Consider the following 17,608-nt stretch of genomic DNA (forward strand, 5'->3'; position numbering starts at 1 on the left):
CAATCCCTTCTTTGTGGTCACTCTAAAATAGTTCTGTGAACAGCTCCTCTCCCACTATGATTGTAGCCTGCCTGGTTAGGTAAACAGAGAAAAGCCCCCCCAAACTCTCAGCTAATATTTGGCTGCAACAGGGTAGGCCTTCTTTGTAGTTATTCCAAAATCCTGGGCCCAACCCAAATGGTCATCCCGCCATATAAACAAAAACACCTCCCCACTCCCAAGTCATTTACTCTTGCTCCAAACACAGTTTTCACATGTTATTCAAGTTTGAGCACTCAGAAGACAGCTTGAGTTTAATGCAAATTAAGCTCTGGAGGTTTCAGGCCGGAAAAAGGTAACTTTCTAAAAGTACACTTTCCATAATGTTTAGTACAAATCCACCATCCCCAGTGAATTGGACTTTTAATAAATATTTCGAAGAGCCCAAGAATAAACTTTCTAAGTGCTGCACATGGGTTCTGCCCAATTCGTCTACCAGGAATTTTAGTTATTGATCACCTCAATCAATCAATCAATCAATCAATGCATTTATATAGCGCACTACTCACCCGGAGGGTGTCAAGGCGCTTAGGGAGGGGGGGGTCTGCTACTGCTCGAACAGCCAGGTCTTGAGCTGCTTCCTGAAAGCGAGGTGGTCTTGGGTCAGGCGGAGATGGGTCGGGAGGGAGTTCCAAGTCTTGGCGGCCAGGTAGGAGAAGAACCTTCCTCCTGTGGTGGCTCTTCGGATACGGGGGACAGCGGCGAGGGCGTGGCTGGTCGATCGAAGCTGGCGTGTGGGAGTGTAGAAGTTGAGGCGGCTGTTGAGGTATCTTGGGCCTTGGTTGTGCAGGGCTTTGTGTGCGTGGGTGAGGAGACGGAAGGTGATTCCCTTGTTGACAGGGAGCCAGTGCAGGTCTCTCAGGTGTCCGGAGATGTGTCGGGGGATGTCGAGGATGAGTCTTGCTGAGGCGTTCTGGATCCACTGGAGTCTCTTCTGGAGTTTGGCTGTGGTTCCGGCGTAGAGGGAGTTGCCGTAGTCCAGTCGGCTGGTGACGAGGGCCTGGGTGACCATCTTCCTGGTCTCGGTGGGGATCCACCGGAAGATCTTACGTAGCATGCGCAGGATGTTGAAGCACGACTAGACGGCGTTGACTTGTCTGGTCATGGAGAGGGAGGAGTCCAGGATGAAGCCCAGGTTGTGTGCATGGTCCGTTGGTTTGGTTGCGCTGCCCAGGGCGGGGAGCCACCAGGAGTCGTCCCAGGCGGAGGGCGAGGAGCCCAGGATGAGGACTTCCGTCTTGTCTGAGCTCAGTTTCAGGCGGCTGTTCATCCTCCACTCGGCTACGTCTGTCATCCCTTCGTGCAGGTTGGCTCTGGCGGTGGCGGGGTTGCTGGTGAGGGAGAGGATCAGCTGGGTGTCGTCGGCGTAGGAGATGATGTTGAGGTTGTGCTGGCGTACGATGGCCGCAAGAGGGCTCATGTAGACATTGAAGAGGGTGGGGCCGAGCGAGGATCCTTGAGGAACGCCGTAGATGACTTCGGTGGCTTCTGATCTGAACGGGGGGAGGCGGACTCTCTGTGTTCTTCCGGCGAGGAAGGAGATGATCCATTCTAGTGCCTTCTCTTGAATTCCGACGTTGCTGAGGCGCTGCACTAGGGTGTGGTGGCAGACAGTGTCGAATGCCGCGGAGAGGTCCAGAAGGATGAGGGCAGCAGTTTCCCCATTGTCGAGCAGGGCTCGGATGTCATCGGTGGCTGCGATGAGGGCGGTCTCGGTGCTGTGGTTGGCCCGGAAGCCAGACTGCGAGAGGTCGAGGGATCCGTTCGTCTCGAGGAAGGCGGCCAGCTGTTTGTTGACGGTCTTCTCGATGACTTTGGCTGGAAACGGGAGGAGCGAGATGGGGCGGTTGTTTTTGAGTTCGGTGGGGTCCGCTGATGGTTTTTTCAGTAGAGCGCCGAGTTCGGCGTGCTTCCAGCTCACTGGGAAGGTAGCGGTGTCGAAGGAGGTGTTGATGAGGTCCCGCAGGTGGGGTGCAATGACAGCGTCGGCCTTGTTGAAGACGTGGTGAGGGCAGGGGTCGGTTGGAGATCCGGAGTGGATGGAGTACATCGTGCGTCCGGTTTCTTCGGTGTTGATCGGGGTCCAGGCGCGGAGGGTGGTGGTGGAGGGTGCAGGTGCGGTCGTGGGGTGCGTTGGCTGTGCGATGAAGCTGTTGTGTATGTCTACGATCTTGTTGTGGAAGTAGGAGGCGAGGGAGTTGCAGAGGTCTTGGGATGGCGTGATGTTGTTGTTTCCGGCGTTGGGGTTGGAGAGCTCTTTAACGATGTTGAAGAGTTCCTCGCTGTTGTGCGCGTTGTTGTCCAGTCGTTCCTTGAATGCGGTTTTCTTGGTGGTGTGGATCAGTTGGTGGTGTTTTTGAGTGGCGAGCTTGAGGGTGGTCATGTTGTCTGGTGTTGGGTCTCTGCACCAGGCTCTCTCGAGGGCTCGGCAGTTCTTCTTGGGGCTCTTGAGTTCGTCGGTGAACCAAGGTGCTTTCTTACAGCCGGGTCTGTTAGGCGGGGTCCTCAGAGGGGCGAGGTCTTCTGCGCAGTTGCTGATCCATTTCGTGAGGTTGTTGGTGGCCTGGCTAGGGTTCGCTGAGCTGGCGGGGGGTCCTGGCTCAGGGATGCGGCAAGCTGGTCGGCTGTGATCTTGTTCCAGCTTCTACGTGCAACCTGTTGCTGGTGGTGGTGGATCGTGTTCTTTCTGAAGCTGAAGTGGACGCAGCTGTGGTCCGTCCAGTGGAGTCCGGTGGCGTGGCTGAATGCTGGATGAGAAGACGGGGTTGAGTGTGTGTCCAGCTTGGTGGGTGGGGGTGGTCACCAGCTGCTTGAGTCCGAGGTTGGCGTGGTTGTCCAGCAGGGTGATGGTGTTGCGGTCGTTGTTGTTCTCCAGGTGGAAGTTGAGGTCCCCCAGGAGGATGTAGTCAGCGGAAGGGAGGACGTGCGGGCTGATGAAGTCGGCGATGTCTTCGCTGAATTGTGTGCGAGGTCCCTGGGGTCTGTAGATGAGGGTGCCTCTGAGGGTGGTCTTGGGGTCGGTGTGGATCTGGAAGTGCTCGGCGGTTGTGAGGGTGTCGTCGGTGTTGGTCCTGATGCGGATGGTGTTCCTGTGGATGATGGCGATGCCTCCTCCGGTCGGATTGCCGCGGTCCCTCCGGGTGATCTTGTATCCGTCCGGGATGGCGATGGCGATGTCGGGTGCTGAGGAGGCGTTCATCCAGGTTTCCGTGAGGAAGGCGACGTCTGGTGATGTGGTGTCGAGCAGGTTCCAGAGCTCCACAGCGTGTCTGTGGACGGAGCGGGTGTTGAGCAGGATGCACTTCAGGTGGTTGTTGCTGGTGGTCGGCTTGGTGGGTGCTGGTGCAGTGCAGGTCCGGATGCAGGTGAACTTGCAGGAGTGGCAGCTGAAGGGTCCGTGGGTGGGTTGCTCGGTAGCATCCCGGGATATGGCCGGTGTTGAGTGCGTTGAGTTTGGTGGCGTTGTAGGTCCGGCGGGTGGGCTAGTGTCTGCGGGGGCCAGGGGTTCTGGTGCTGGGCGCGGGCCAGGCGCGCCTTCAGCGCTTAGGGCGCGCCCGGTGCGCGTCAACGCTGCGCGTTGGCCACTCTGCCATATGTGGAGAGTGGGGGGGGCGGAGCGATGGAGGAGCAGCTGGGAGGCGGGGCGGCGAATGGGAAGGGTGGCCGAGGGAAGGGGGCGGGGCCGCAGGGGGATAGCGGTGGGGAGCGGGGAGCGGGGAGGTGGCGGGAAAACAAGGGGCAACAGGGGACAAAGGCGACGAACTAAGAAATATTAAAAACCACAGGGAGGGGATACAATCACAGAAAAACAAAATAAATACAAGCAGAATCAGCGCACAAAGCGGAACAAGAAACAGGAAAAATTACAGTACAAGGAAACGCAAGCAGCAGCGTCGGGGGCCAGGAGCACAGCTGCAGGCAGCGGCGGCCCTCGGCGGGAACCAGGGGCACAGCTGCGGGCAGCGGCGGCACTCGGGGGCAGCCTGGGCTCACACCCGGAGGAGTGAGAGCGGGGCGTGGGGTGACCGGGTCAGAGGGTCAGAGGTCACTACTCACCACCGGGCTCCCTCTGTCCTATATGGTCCAGTGGGAGGGCGGAGCAGCTGGGAGGCGGGAGAGGGGCGGCGAATGGGAAGGGCGGCCGAGGGAAGGGGGCGGGGCCGCAGGGGGGCAGTGGCGGGGAGCGGGAGGTGGCGGGAAAACGCACCAGGGGCTGAGCACAAAAAGGGGCAACAGGGGACAAAGGCGACGAAATAAGTAATACTAAAAACCACAAGGAGGGGATACAATCACAGAAAAACAAAATAAATACAAGCAGAATCAGCGCACAAAGCGGAACGAGAAACAGGAAAAATTACAGTACAAGGCAGCGCAAGCAGCAGCGGTCAGGGGCCAGGAGCACAGCTGCAGGCAGCGGCGGCCCTCGGCGGGAACCAGGGGCACAGCTGCGGGCAGCGGCGGCACTCGGGGGCAGCCTGGGCTCACACACGGAGGAGTGAGCGCGGTGCGTGGGGTGACCGGCCCAGAGGGTCAGAGGTTACTGCTCACCACCGCGCTCCCTCTGTCCTATATGGTCCAGTGGGAGAGAGGAGCAGCTGGGAAGCGGGAGCGGGGCTGCGAATGGGAAGGGCGGCCGAGGGAAGGGGGCAGGGCCGCAGGCGGGCAGCGGCGGGGAGCGGGGAGGTGGTGGGAAAACACGCCAGGGGTTGAGCACAATAAGGGGCAACAGGGGACAAAGGCGACGACCTAAGTAATACTAAAAAAACACAGGGAGGGGATACAATTACAGAAAAACAAAATAAATACAAGCAGAATCTGCGCACAAAGCGGAACGAGAAACAGGAAAAATTACAGTACAATGCAGCGCTAGCAGCAGCGGTCGGGGGCCAGGAGCACAGCTGCAGGCAGCTGCGGCCCTCGGCGGGAACCAGGGGCACAGCTGCGGGCAGCGGCGGCACTCGGGGGCAGCCTGGGCTCACACACGGAGCAGGGCCGGCTCTAGGCTCATGGTGGCCCTGTGCAGGGAGCGTAGGTGGGGGCCCCGGAAGAGGGGGTCCGGACGGGGCAGAGCTCAGGAAGGTGACACTAGTTAAGCCAAGTAATTAGATATTTTAGCATTATTCACTTTCTCTTAATTTCCATTACATATGATTCTTAGATGGCAGCGACACCTCCTGTCCAAACGCACTCACCCCGACATACAAGGGCAGTACATTACACTGCTGGAGAGACGGACATGAGGAAAGATATTTGAATTCTCGGCCTTGGAATGGGCTGGCATACATCATAGCTGTCATGCCCTGCTCATAAATGTTAATCGGGGATCAATGATGCTTTAAAATGTCAGCAACTTCTGTAACATGTCAATTACATGAAGATGTCGTGACAAATGTTGGACAAATATTATGTGATGTAGAATGTATAAAGAAATGCCAATAACGATATGTTTAAAAAAGGAGAATGGGACGTGTCCTGGTACCTCTTGAAAGGTAAGGGCTAGAAAGAAAGGTGAATTGGTTCCAAGTTCAGAGTGACAAGACCTTGGGAGCAAGCCATGGGAGAAGAAAGCTCTGTCTGTTGAGGCTGAGAGGGACAAGTGGAAGTCTTTTTGAGGCATTGTCACAGTATTGTTCTTCTTCTTCCAGGACCTGGTGGGACTCTGCCTTACTAACTGTGAGAAGCTGTCCGCTAAGAGCCTGCAGACACTGCTTGACTTCAGCCCCACCCTGGGCTCCTTGAGTCTCTTCGGCTGCAGTAACATTTTCTACGAAGAGGAGAATGCGGGTGGCTCCGAGGACTACGACTGCCTGGCGAACCCATCCCGGCAGCTTCGAGTCAAGGACTTCACTTTTCAGGATTTCAGACGCCTGAGACTTCTTAATCTCGGGAGCGTGACAAAAGGAGTGGACGTGAAAAGACTGATTCAACCTCTGACCTGCTTGACCGCCCTTGACCTTTCTGGGATCCAGCTGTCTGACCTTGGCTTCCTCACACAGTGGAAGGACAGCCTCGTCTCTTTAGTGCTTTACAACACTGACCTGTCCGAGGACCACATCCGTGCAATCATTCAGCTGCAGAAACTCAGGTCAGCATCTGGCACCGGCTCTGCCCAGGGATGTCCTGGCTCACAATATACATCTTATTGTCCCTCTAATTTTCACCCATATATTTTTCTTCCTAACAAATCTGGCTGTGTGTCCTTTATGTGCCCTTCTAGACCTTCGGGTTAAGGGTACATTTTCCATACTCGTGGGGTGTCCTGTCCAGCCCTGGGCAAGTGAAACTAAGTGAAAACAACAACGCTCACGCTGCCATTGCCCGGAGGTTGCCAAATCCTGCCAGGGGGCCGCCACTCCAGTGATCATTCCGATCCGATCCTCGTCGTAGCGGCCCCTGGGGTTTGGCACCCTGTGCAGGTGCACAGTTTGCACATGCCTAGGGCCGGCCCTGACCGCTGCAGTTCATCTGCTCAGGGGCCCTAACGCACCCTTCCCCCCACCACATTCACAACCTGTTAACATCTCCAATCCGCAACACCCTGACCCACAACATCAACAGATCCATCATGACAGCCGCCTACTGGAGGAATGGAAACTTAAAGAAATCAACGGCATACTCAAGAAGTCCACAGCTGACTCAAACCAACAGAGCAGCTTCTGACTCATCTGCCTACTGCCCTATCCAGCCAAATTGATTGGTAAGGCCACTGACCAGCAACTAACCTCCCATCTCCATCTGCATCAGCTTCTAGACTACAACTAATCCGGAGTCCGAAAGAACCACAGTACTGAAAACAGAACTGATAGCAACAGCAGATGACATTTGACCATCCTATACTGAGGAGAAAAGGTGCCCCTCATCCTGCTCGACCTCTCTGCAGCCTTTGACCGTCTCCCACAAAATCCTCATCAGAAGACTCCATGAGATCGGGGTACAAGGATACGCATGTGGGTCGGGGAGGGGGGTGAATCGGGCGCCGGGAGAGGGGGCGACGGGTGCGGGGATAGGAGTACGGACGGAGGGAGGGAGAGATGCAGGGAGTGGGACGGAGGGAGGGATACGCAGAGAGTGAGGGATACGCAGAGAGGGAGGGATATGATATGCAGAGAGGGAGGGATACGCAGAGAGGGAGAGAGAGGGAAGGATACCCAGAGGGGGAGAGAGAGATAGGGAAGGATACGTAGTGGGGGAGAGGGAGAGGGGGAAAGAGAGGGAGAGAGGGGGGGGGGAAGGATACGCAGAGAGGGAGAGAGAGGGAAGGATACGAAGAGGGGGAGAGAGAGAGGGAAGGATACGCAGAGAGGGAGAGAGGGAAGGATACACAGGGAAGGGTACGCAGAGAGGGAGGGATAGAGAGAGAGACGCACACACCATGGTTCATGCTGTCTGGAAAGCAAATTAAACCACAACTTATTTTGCAATGCATGTCCTTTCTTTTACTCGGTCGAGCCAAGAATTTGGGACTTTTAAATGAATCTATATATAATATTTACGCGTATTTATGTGCATATGTAAAATTTTAAGGGCCTTGGAGAACACCATACCTAAAAAACATATTGGGGACCAACATCCGGTTCAGCATCCTCACTACGCAGGCAGTCTTTGTGATAACGCCCTTCTTTCCCCCCAATCCTACTCCTTGTCTGCATCACTTCCATAGAGCAAACATGGCATTTTGTTATGGTCCTGCATCTCCAATGCCCATCTGTGCTGTAAAGTGACTAATAGTCACAGCAGTCAGCTAATCAGAGTAAAACCTTATAATGTTCAGCAGGCTCAATGCCGGAATCTTGCCCATTTTACCAACCCAAACAGCCATTCACTACTTAGTGCAGCGACCTTCAGCTCTTGCAGTGACTACTTTTGTTATTCTTTTTCTTTGTTCAGTTTTCCATTTATGAACATCCATTTTACCGTTTTAAAATTGAATTCCGTGCATCTAGTAGTAAACACGTTCTGGGCTGAGAACAATGGACCCAGTGCCATTGCTTCCACTTGCCAGGCTCGCCCCTTCCTGCTCTGATAAGTGGGAGGAGGGTTGCCCTGGTGTTCAGTAGAAACCTGTCCAGCCTTGGGCAAGTGAAACTGAGTAAAAGCAACAACGCTCACGCTGCAAGGCAGGCCGGAGGCCGCCAAATCCTGCCAGGGGGGCGCCACTCCAGTGATCCTTCCGATCCTCGTCGTGGCGGCCCCTGGGGTTTGGCGGCCCTGTGCAGGTGCACAGTTTGCACATGCCTAGGGCCGGCCCTGCACGGAGGAGTGAGCACGGTGCGTGGGGTGACCGGCCCAGAGGGTCAGAGGTTTTTAAACCTTTACTGAGCGTGAGTCTGACTACCTGAGTCTCACTCCTGGTAAATTTATGGTAATTGAATTGAGCGTATTTTCCGCTAGCGTCCACTTTATAAGACAATGTTGCTGCAGTGCACTAGGGTAAGGGGCACTGGGTTGGTTACACATGATAGCATTTGCATGCATATGCGTGTGTGCACATGTGCAGGCTGTCCTTGAGAAACTATCATCAGGGGGTAGTTGCAAACAGGTAGCATGCCTGTGGCAGTTTTAAACTGCAAATTCAACCTGCTAAAATTCCTCATTTGACAGGTCAAACCCTTCCTTTTTAATATTAATAATATACCTCTCTTATGGCCTTATTCAGTACCAGGCATTGTGCATGGCATGTAATAGTAGGACAAGTAGAAAGTTAATGTTACCCATGTGCTTAAAGTGAAATAGCGTCAAAAGCTGTTTGCACTATAGCAAGGCTGGCTGCTTACATGGGGAAACATCGGGCTACATTTTTACTGGCACTGTGAAGTTCTTTGTGAGTAAAGAATAAGGTTTTAAAGATGGCCCATTTGTACACTGTAAGCCAGTTCGAAGCTCTGAGAAGGTGGGTCATGTGAGATTGATTGTAAGGCGGATGATTAGAAGTGCAGCCGCATTTTGAAACAGCTAAAGGCGATGAGTCAAGTGCGATGCTGTTCTAAGATAAAGGGTATTGCCATAGTCCAGATAAGGAGTGGTGAGATTTTGAGTAATGGATTTACGGCTGTAAGAGGAAGGAAAGCAAAGTTCTTTTTGAGCATCCTAAGTGTGGCAATAGTCTGTTTGTCTAAGGTGAGACAGAGATCTTGGATGACTCAGAGATTCTGAAAAGAATGGGTGGGTGCTGGATTGGGGCCTTATTCATCACCACAAAGGAGAACTTGAGTTAGCTCTAAGCAGTTGTCCTGCACCCAAGAAGAAAAATCTGGCAATGTTGGCAAGCTGAGTCAGGTACATTTTAAAGAGTTGGCTTGAGCGATGATTCCTCTGGGACCCCACATGTGATAGTCGAGGCGGCAGACTTAAAGGGGGAAGCAGGACAACCTGGAGGCAATCAGAAAGAAAAGAGCAGAATCATTTGATGGCCTGTATGGTGACACCTGCCTGAAAGGACTGGTGTAGACACGGTCGCAAATGCCGCTAACAGATCTTAGAGGATCAAGGCTGCAGAGCAGCCCTGAATCAGAATCATACAAATGTTCTCAATGGTGACTAGCAGGGTGGCTGAATTAATCTAGGAAGCTCAAAAACAAGGTTGAGAAGTGTCTAGAAGAGAACTGGCCTTTAAGTAGGAAATTATCTGCTTCTTTAAGGCTTTCTTTAATGTTTTGGTGTGGAGAGATAGAAGTGAAATTGGGGAGCAATAGGATTTGATAGTCCGCTGTTGGTTTCATCATCAAGGAAAAAACTAAAGTATAATTTCAGCCATTGAGTAGCGATGCTCAGCCTATGGAGCTATTACAAAGGAAGGTAAGAACGGGACCAATAGGATCCAGAGAAATTGCAAGAAAATGAGGCAGTTAAGGTTCCAGGAGAGAGAGTAATTTTTAAGGAGGTAAGACGTTTGACTCCTCTGCAAGTAGACTTGGGATGAATAAAGTTAAAGATACTAAAAAGGTTAGGAAGGTTAGACTAAAGAAAGTCAAGCCTTGCAGGTGCAGGCATAGGATTAGATTAAGCATTGATTTTAGAGATTTTGACAACCATGGTGTGTTTTTGGTTTTATGAGCAATGGGAGTCTAGAACTTGAGTCGCCCACCGATTTAAATATGATCTTATCAAAATATGTATAAAATTATCAAGTGACTTGGAATTGAAAGTTGGGCAAATGCTCCTGCGATGCCTTGGACAATAAGCAGCAGGTATGAGACTAAGAATGATGAGGGTCCTGCTTTTCAGTGGGACTAAGAGGGCACTGGAAGGAAACAGCCATATGGTCGGTCCAGATGAGGGCAAGAGGGATGGAGGTAGTGTTGTTTATCTGGTTAGTAAAGTCCGGGTCCAAAACGTGGCACACCAGATGGGAAGGAGATACAATATGCCAATAAAAACTCAAGGAATTTAAGGGCCGGGTTTAAAATTTGATGGGCAGTAGTCTGTCAATCAGGGGGGCGGATGACTTATGTCCTCCACCCTGCCAACTACAGAGATCACGGCCGCCCAGCGGTGATCTTGGTACCTTTAGAGCAACTGCAATCACAGTGCTTCCTATGTAGATGCAAATATTTGGTGAATGGCCATTGTCAGCTTTGAATGCCCTACACCATCCTTTTAAAAAACAAATACTAATGGTTCCTATAACTAGAGATGCTTTCCTTGAGTGTGAGGGCCATTATTTGTATCTTTCTTTTCATCAAAGCCAATTGTCCCTGGAGATGACAAACAGGGAAGAAAGATATTAGACAGTCAACCATAAATAGGGCTGCAGTGTGATGCTCTTCCTCTGATGGCCAGCACTATTTCAGGCTGTCGGATTATGTTTTTTTTAATTGACTAAACCAATAGCGGCACAGCTGACGTAAAACTGATGGTCCGTCCGACTATAGATAGGACAGGTGGACCAAGAGTTTGGATTACTCTGTGACAGAGTACCCTGTCCTCCAAACTCTGAATTGAGCCCTAAGCAATATAAAACAATTTAAAATGTTTATCCTTGGCATTTTGCAGATGAATAATATGCAGGGTTAGCAGGTCATTGAAACATGAGCTGAAGCAACCTAGGGCCAAAGCGTTAGTAGACCAGTACTCTTTACTTGGATGTGATGGAATACACTTTAAGAATAAACACAAGGCATTCAAGTGAAGAGAAAATGCAGGAGTTGGTGATAGTGTGGTGAAACTTGGATCAGAATATCATGTTTAGCGCCTCCATTCTGTATCTATGAAGCGGCGGCTCCTCTGCTAAGGCGGAGGAGCGCTGCCCCACTACTCTTTGAGCAGTTCAAAAATGAAAAATAAAATGATGACAAAAGACTGCTATTATCATTTTCTTTTTCTGTACTGAGGCAGTTTGGTTTACCTTTTGGGGCAGGCTGGGCCGTCCACACAGACAACAGGGGGAGGAGTGGTTGGTGCACTCAAGTGCGCATGACGATTTGGCATGTCCTCTTGGGCCAGCAAAACAGACACTTCGCATTTCTCCACCCAACTATATTGCACAGCCAGATGGAGAACATGCACAGGCTCCCACTCTCTGTCTGAGCGCTGATCCAAGCCACTCACACCAATCAAGAAGCAGCGTCGTGATTCGCTTAGGGGATTCTGGGAGCCGCAATGCAGCTGGTCTTGAAGATGATGTTGGCCTGGAGAAGAAGCTAGTGTGGTTCCTTCAGTGCTGTGGTGGGGTGGTTGACCTATTTCAGGTCATGAACGAGAGGTTCTGTAGAGTGTAGGACGCCTTTCAGGGAGGCCAGCAGGATGTTGGGGTAGTTGTCGCACAAAGAGTTGTTTCCATCCAGGTGGAAGAAGACTAGGGTTCAGAATGTTGTTCCGAAGTCACTTCCCAGTAGTAAAGGCAGGTTGCTCACTGTTGAAGAGGGCGTGCTGGTACCAGGCTGTCTTAGTTTACTTGTCAATGTGTTCTTTGAAGGCGAGATCTGGTGTAAATTGTACACTTTTAATAGGCAGAGTAATTACCCTTAGTAATTGTGTTTATCAATTCTTGCTCACATACACAAGAATAGACATAGTTCAAGGTCCTTATGGAATTTCTGCCAAATGTTTAACCAAAATGAAACCAATTCCACATATTGTGCCACATAATCACAATTGTGCCTTTGTGCATCTTGCATGTCACCATATTCAAGTCTATTACTTAAAGGCCACATATGTGACCTAAGAGTGAGAAACCCCATTGAGAGAAATAAAATGTGACAAGTGGGATGTTTGTTACAATGTGATCTGCAAATATCTGTAACCTATAGTCAGTCTGCTGACCTCCCCTCCCTCCCCTAGAATGTCCTCTCCAAAATTGTACACCCTCCCAAAATAAAAAGGGTCCGCATGTCATCATTGCAGGAAGGAACTGGAGCAAGGGTACCGACCAGCAAATTAACTCCACCCTCACCCGAGACAACCAAATCTGGGCACCCAACGAAAATGACGCAAATTACGCAGATGGCGCAGCCAGAGAACTTCACACCTTGTTCTCCAACTGCACAAACAAGCTCGCCCCGCTACACAACCCCGACAGACAACACCCCGGGAGAGCCGCCTGGTTCACCACTGCTGTCCATGAGCCAGACGCACCTGTAGACGCCTGGAGAAGAACTGTAGAAACACCAAAACAACCAAAAACCACACCACCTACAAGGACACCATGACGGACTACCACAACCAGATCAGAGTCACCAAGAGGAACTTCATCCACAATAAAATCCTGGCCAACTCCACCAACTCCAAGGAACTTTTCAGTGTTATTGAAGAATTCACCAACCCACGCAGCGAAGCCACATGCATCACCCCATCCAAAGACCTCTGCGACAAGCTCGGAACCTATTTCCACCTCAATATAAAAAAACTCTACGACAACTTCATCGACCATCCACCAGACGCCACAGACGGCCCCCACCCCTCAGAAACACCAGCCAGCCCACCATCTCCAACTGGACACCGATCACAGCCGAAGACGCCGCCTCGACCATGAAAAGCATCCACTCTGGCCCCCTGGCTTCGGAGCAGCAGTCTGAGGCCGCAATATGCATGGTGGGACTGCCACGGTCCCGTCAAGCATATTACGAGTTTCCTCTCTGCCAGGGTTCCACTGCCATGCCAACCCTGGCAGAGAGGAAACAAAGGGGCCCTACACCTCCACCGCATGTGGATGCCCACAGGTGACATAACATGTACCTCTCTATGTGAATGTATATAAGTTCCTGCATGGCATGGACTTTACGAGTCCATGCAGGAACCTTGTAATGCAGTCCCATTGAGGTGCCAGTTCCAAAGGGGCTTCCGTTTTTAAAAAAGGCACCACCCTGGGACCGCCATGCCGCCCGCCTGACAACTTGTAAGTACACCAAAAGGTTGTTATCGGCCCCTAGGTCTTGTGATGGCTAAATGTGATATTGCCAACATGTGGGGTCAGACACAAACCCGGCTAAAAGTATGCGGCTAGAGGATGCATGGAGGTGGAGAGGATCGCCTATGAGGGGATGTCCCAGGAAATTCAAAAAGCTTTGGGGAAAATGAGAAATAGAGAGTCTTTTATGGTTTGGCTGCCTAAGTGGAGGTCCTATTCAGTGGTGCAACCCCCGGCAAAGTACCTACAGCTGAGCCATGTGTGGGTGCCTTCTATAGGTGTAAGAAGGTGGTTGGAGGTGGGTCCCAAAAAGACTTGTTCCGGTGTCTCAAATATGAATGATTACTTTTTGACCATTGTGCTATGTTTCTGGTGTTGCTGTACAAAAATAAAAATAAAGTTGGAAAAATAAATACATGAAGACTCCATTTATTAATAGTGAGTTCTAGATGGAATCTCTGCCAAAGGGTCTGAGCCAGATGTCACATGAGGTAAATTCACATACAATGAATTCAAAATGGATCTCAGTTACATTGGATGTGGTTTTCTTGAGAACCTGGTATGGATCCGCCAACATGAATGGATACTGGAATCTATATTTAGGGGGTAGATCTGGTGAGGTTCTGTGAAATCTGAATGTGTCTAGTTGTGTTTACCTGTCACCGGTGTGCAGGTATCTGAGAAACTGGCAAAGTACACACACCTGACCGCACCCATCTCTCTTTCCCAGAGCTGGTTAATGTTTGAATCTTGTTTCTTAAATATTTGTTTTCACTTATGACCTGTTCTTTCGCGACTGAGGAATGCAGAGATTTTAAATAACTAGCTCATATTACCCCATGTAGGCAGGGTCTTTATGCTGCCAAGTTGGACTGTTGCCAAAGGTGTATCATTTAAATGTCATTATTGGAGCAGTAACTCAAGATGCCCCTTAATTTCCCTCTGTAAGCCTGACTCATCTTGGTTCCTGCCTACTTAAGTGATGTGAAATTTGTGTTTTTCCGGAAGCATTCTTCAATGGCTTTATCTCGTTTATTGCTGCCTCTGATTGGACCATGAGGCAGGGTGAGTCACACTCAGTGTATTAATAGTGGAACTCTTTCATTTCAGCTTCTTTTACTGCCACTTCTCCTTGTTTGCAAAGGCCTCTCCCTGCGTAGGGCCTTGTGGGGGACTTCATGGCACCTCCACATTGGCGGCATATGAGTTGCATCCGTTCTGTGGCATCTGTGCCAGCCCATGTCTATGCGAAGATGCACTTGTGCTTTTAAAACCTTTAAACTCATACTGTATTTCCTTGTAATCTTTTACTACGAATACAAAAAGAGTTGGCCTAACTTGAACAGGTAGTTTATTGTATGCTTTGTTGAAATCTTCTCATCATAATATCTTGGTTGGTACATATCTGTTGTGGTAAATGAGGATATAAAGTAGATGGTAGCGAGGTAATTAATCCAAGTAAGATGTTTATTAGTTGGTTTCAATAAGATAAGTATTAGGTCCCACCAGGAGCTTGATGGATGTTGCTCAGCCCTCACTCACCAACTGACATTCTCCACACACAACAGGCACACACACATTCTATTCACTCTGACATCACGCACACCAACACTCCACACAGACATCTCACTCATTCTGGATGAGCAACCTAAAGGAGATAAACCTAGTTACAACATATCTCCTTTGCAGAGGGCGCTTTAAACCTGCGAGAGCAGCTAACACTGCACCTCTTTCACCCACTGAAGGCCATTTGTCTTAGGGGAGGGCACCTTTCAAAGGCGGTCCCCAGAGCTAGGAAGAGAGGCCTTCTCTGACAGGCTTTTAGAACTGAATCTTCGCATGATTATTGACAAAGATTTCAATAAGTGGGAAGGAACAATGTATTTTCATCAGTAAAGATGCGAGGGCGTGTGGCCACACTGAGAAGCATGCATGTTGTGCCTGTGGTGCTTGTGCATCAAAAGGTTGCAGATCCCAGCATCAGCACCTCGCTCTTTGCTGCCTCTGCTGATGGACACACAGAGCATCCTTCTTCCTTTACCTCACCAGCCTGCCAGCCCTGAACGTATGGAAGTGAGAGGCGGCGTATCCCATGATGCTTGGATGAGGCTCTGGGATAAAATGAGAACTGAGAATTCTGGGGTCATTTTAGGGTTCGGTGGGCTGTACTCCATTCAGCCCGCGCGACAGAGCCATGCCCTCCACAGCCCTCCCAGCCCTCCACAGTTAGTTCTCTCTGCCTGCCTGGGGGAGATGTCTGCGCCTTCAGAGGAGCTGCTGCTGTGGCTGTTGTTTAAAGGTAATGCAGACTTGCTGAGCAGACGCCGTGTTTCATACGCCACCCAGCGAACGTTTTTGTTACTAAAAAACAAACTCACACAGCTGGAGTTCGTTTTTGGAAAGATAAAATACCAATGACCCTAATAACCTACAGGTTTTCTCCCAGATTGTGGGGGACACTTTTCTTTTTCTCTGATCAGGGCCACAAGGCTTACCCTGGTGGTCCAGAACAAAAGGAAAGTACATCAGAACTTCCACCCTAAGTAAGACAGAAGTCCAAAGAAAGAACAAAATCCATGAGGTTATTAGTGCAATCTTTACTACAGTGGAGCTGGGGAGGAGGGTACCTTGGGCGGAAGCAGGATGGTCTCCCTAGTGATAAATAGAGAAGGCAGACCGTCAATTTGGTGGGCAGGGTATTCCACCACATTGTGGCAAAGCACTCTATATGCCAAACTCTAGACAAGCCACTTATTGTAAGCATATAACCATTGTCCATGGGCCACTGGCAGAACACACTTGGGCATATTTACAACCCTATTTCCACCAAGCGTAATTTTATGTGCTCCGGTGGCGTAGTGCCATTTTTCATCTTTACTAGGTGGCGCTGAGACACTTAGCGTGGCTTAACACCACCTCAACACTTAACATTACATTATAAATATGCCCCTTTCCGCAGTAGTCCTCTGTGGCAAAGGAGCATGCAATGGGTGCTGCTGTGGGCATTCCACTGCAACACCCATTGCTTTTGAGACTGCCCCAGATTTACAAGGGAGGTGTGAATCTGTGGCAGCACCAAAAGTAGGCGTTAGAATGTTGCATGAGGAGAAATGCTTTTATATCTCCTCGTTTTTGCTTTTTTCCCACTGCTTTCTGCAGCACACATAGAAAGAGCAAAAAACCACTAATTATTGGTTATGTGCCCTTACCTCACATAAACAATCAATTAAAAATGGTGAATTGCTACAACTATATGTGCTGCATAAAGGGTCTGGGTTCTGCCCCTGCACTCGAACGTCCTTTTACTGTACCTTTAATGTCAGTCCCTTTCTCTAGCACCAGCCAGTGGCCCTCCTCTTCTGACACCGGAACCTGGCATATCCTGGGTACCACCACCACCATTGACTTGAGCACAAACATGTCTGCACTCTTTCGCCCCACTGGCACCCTCATAGTCCAATTGCAGGCCCACTGCATTTGGCCTTTGATGCAGATCTACTAGAGATGAGGGCTGCTGTCCACACCTCTATCCTCTCTAGCCCTGTCAGCTGCTCCCTGCTGATGACATTGATTTGCCATGTCAGGGGTGCTAGCCCCGGTAAACCTGACCACTTGGATCCTGGAAGTGCAGTATTAGAGGGTGTTCCTTTCCTTCGGTGCCCCTCAGCTGGGCTTAGACATCTGCCTCATGTCCTACCGTCCCTTCTCTGCTCTGACATCCCTGTCCAAGTTCCACTTCAGGCACTGCTCTGCGTCTCCATTTGCTGCTGCCCTTGACAATGGACGACCAGCATCCACTAGACTGACCCTCACTGAGCACATGTTGTGCCTCATCATCCACTGGCCTGGCCGCCCCCTGAGGTGATTAGTGTGAGGTACATTTAGGGGCAGATTTATGTTGGACTTGCGCCACGTTTGCGTCACCCAACGGCGGCGTAAACGTAACGCATCCCTGCGACCCATTTACAACGTGACGCAGCTAGGCAGATGTGTCGCGTTGTAAAGCCCTGCGCCACATGTGGGCGTTCCGGCGCAGGGTGGGCGTTCCGGCGCAGGTGCGCCTCTCAAAAGTGGCTGAGTGAAATCTACAAGATTTCACTCAGTCACTTTTAGGCCAATGCTGTGTCAAAACCCTGCGCCTGCTTGAAGCAGGCGTAAGGCTTGACGCAGCATTAGACAGATAGGGCACCCCCGAGCCTTGCTGGAGCTGCGTCACGCTTGCGA

Source organism: Lissotriton vulgaris, chromosome 2_1, assembly GCF_964263255.1.
Source record: "Lissotriton vulgaris chromosome 2_1, aLisVul1.2, whole genome shotgun sequence".
In the NCBI taxonomy this organism is placed as follows: domain Eukaryota; kingdom Metazoa; phylum Chordata; class Amphibia; order Caudata; family Salamandridae; genus Lissotriton; species Lissotriton vulgaris.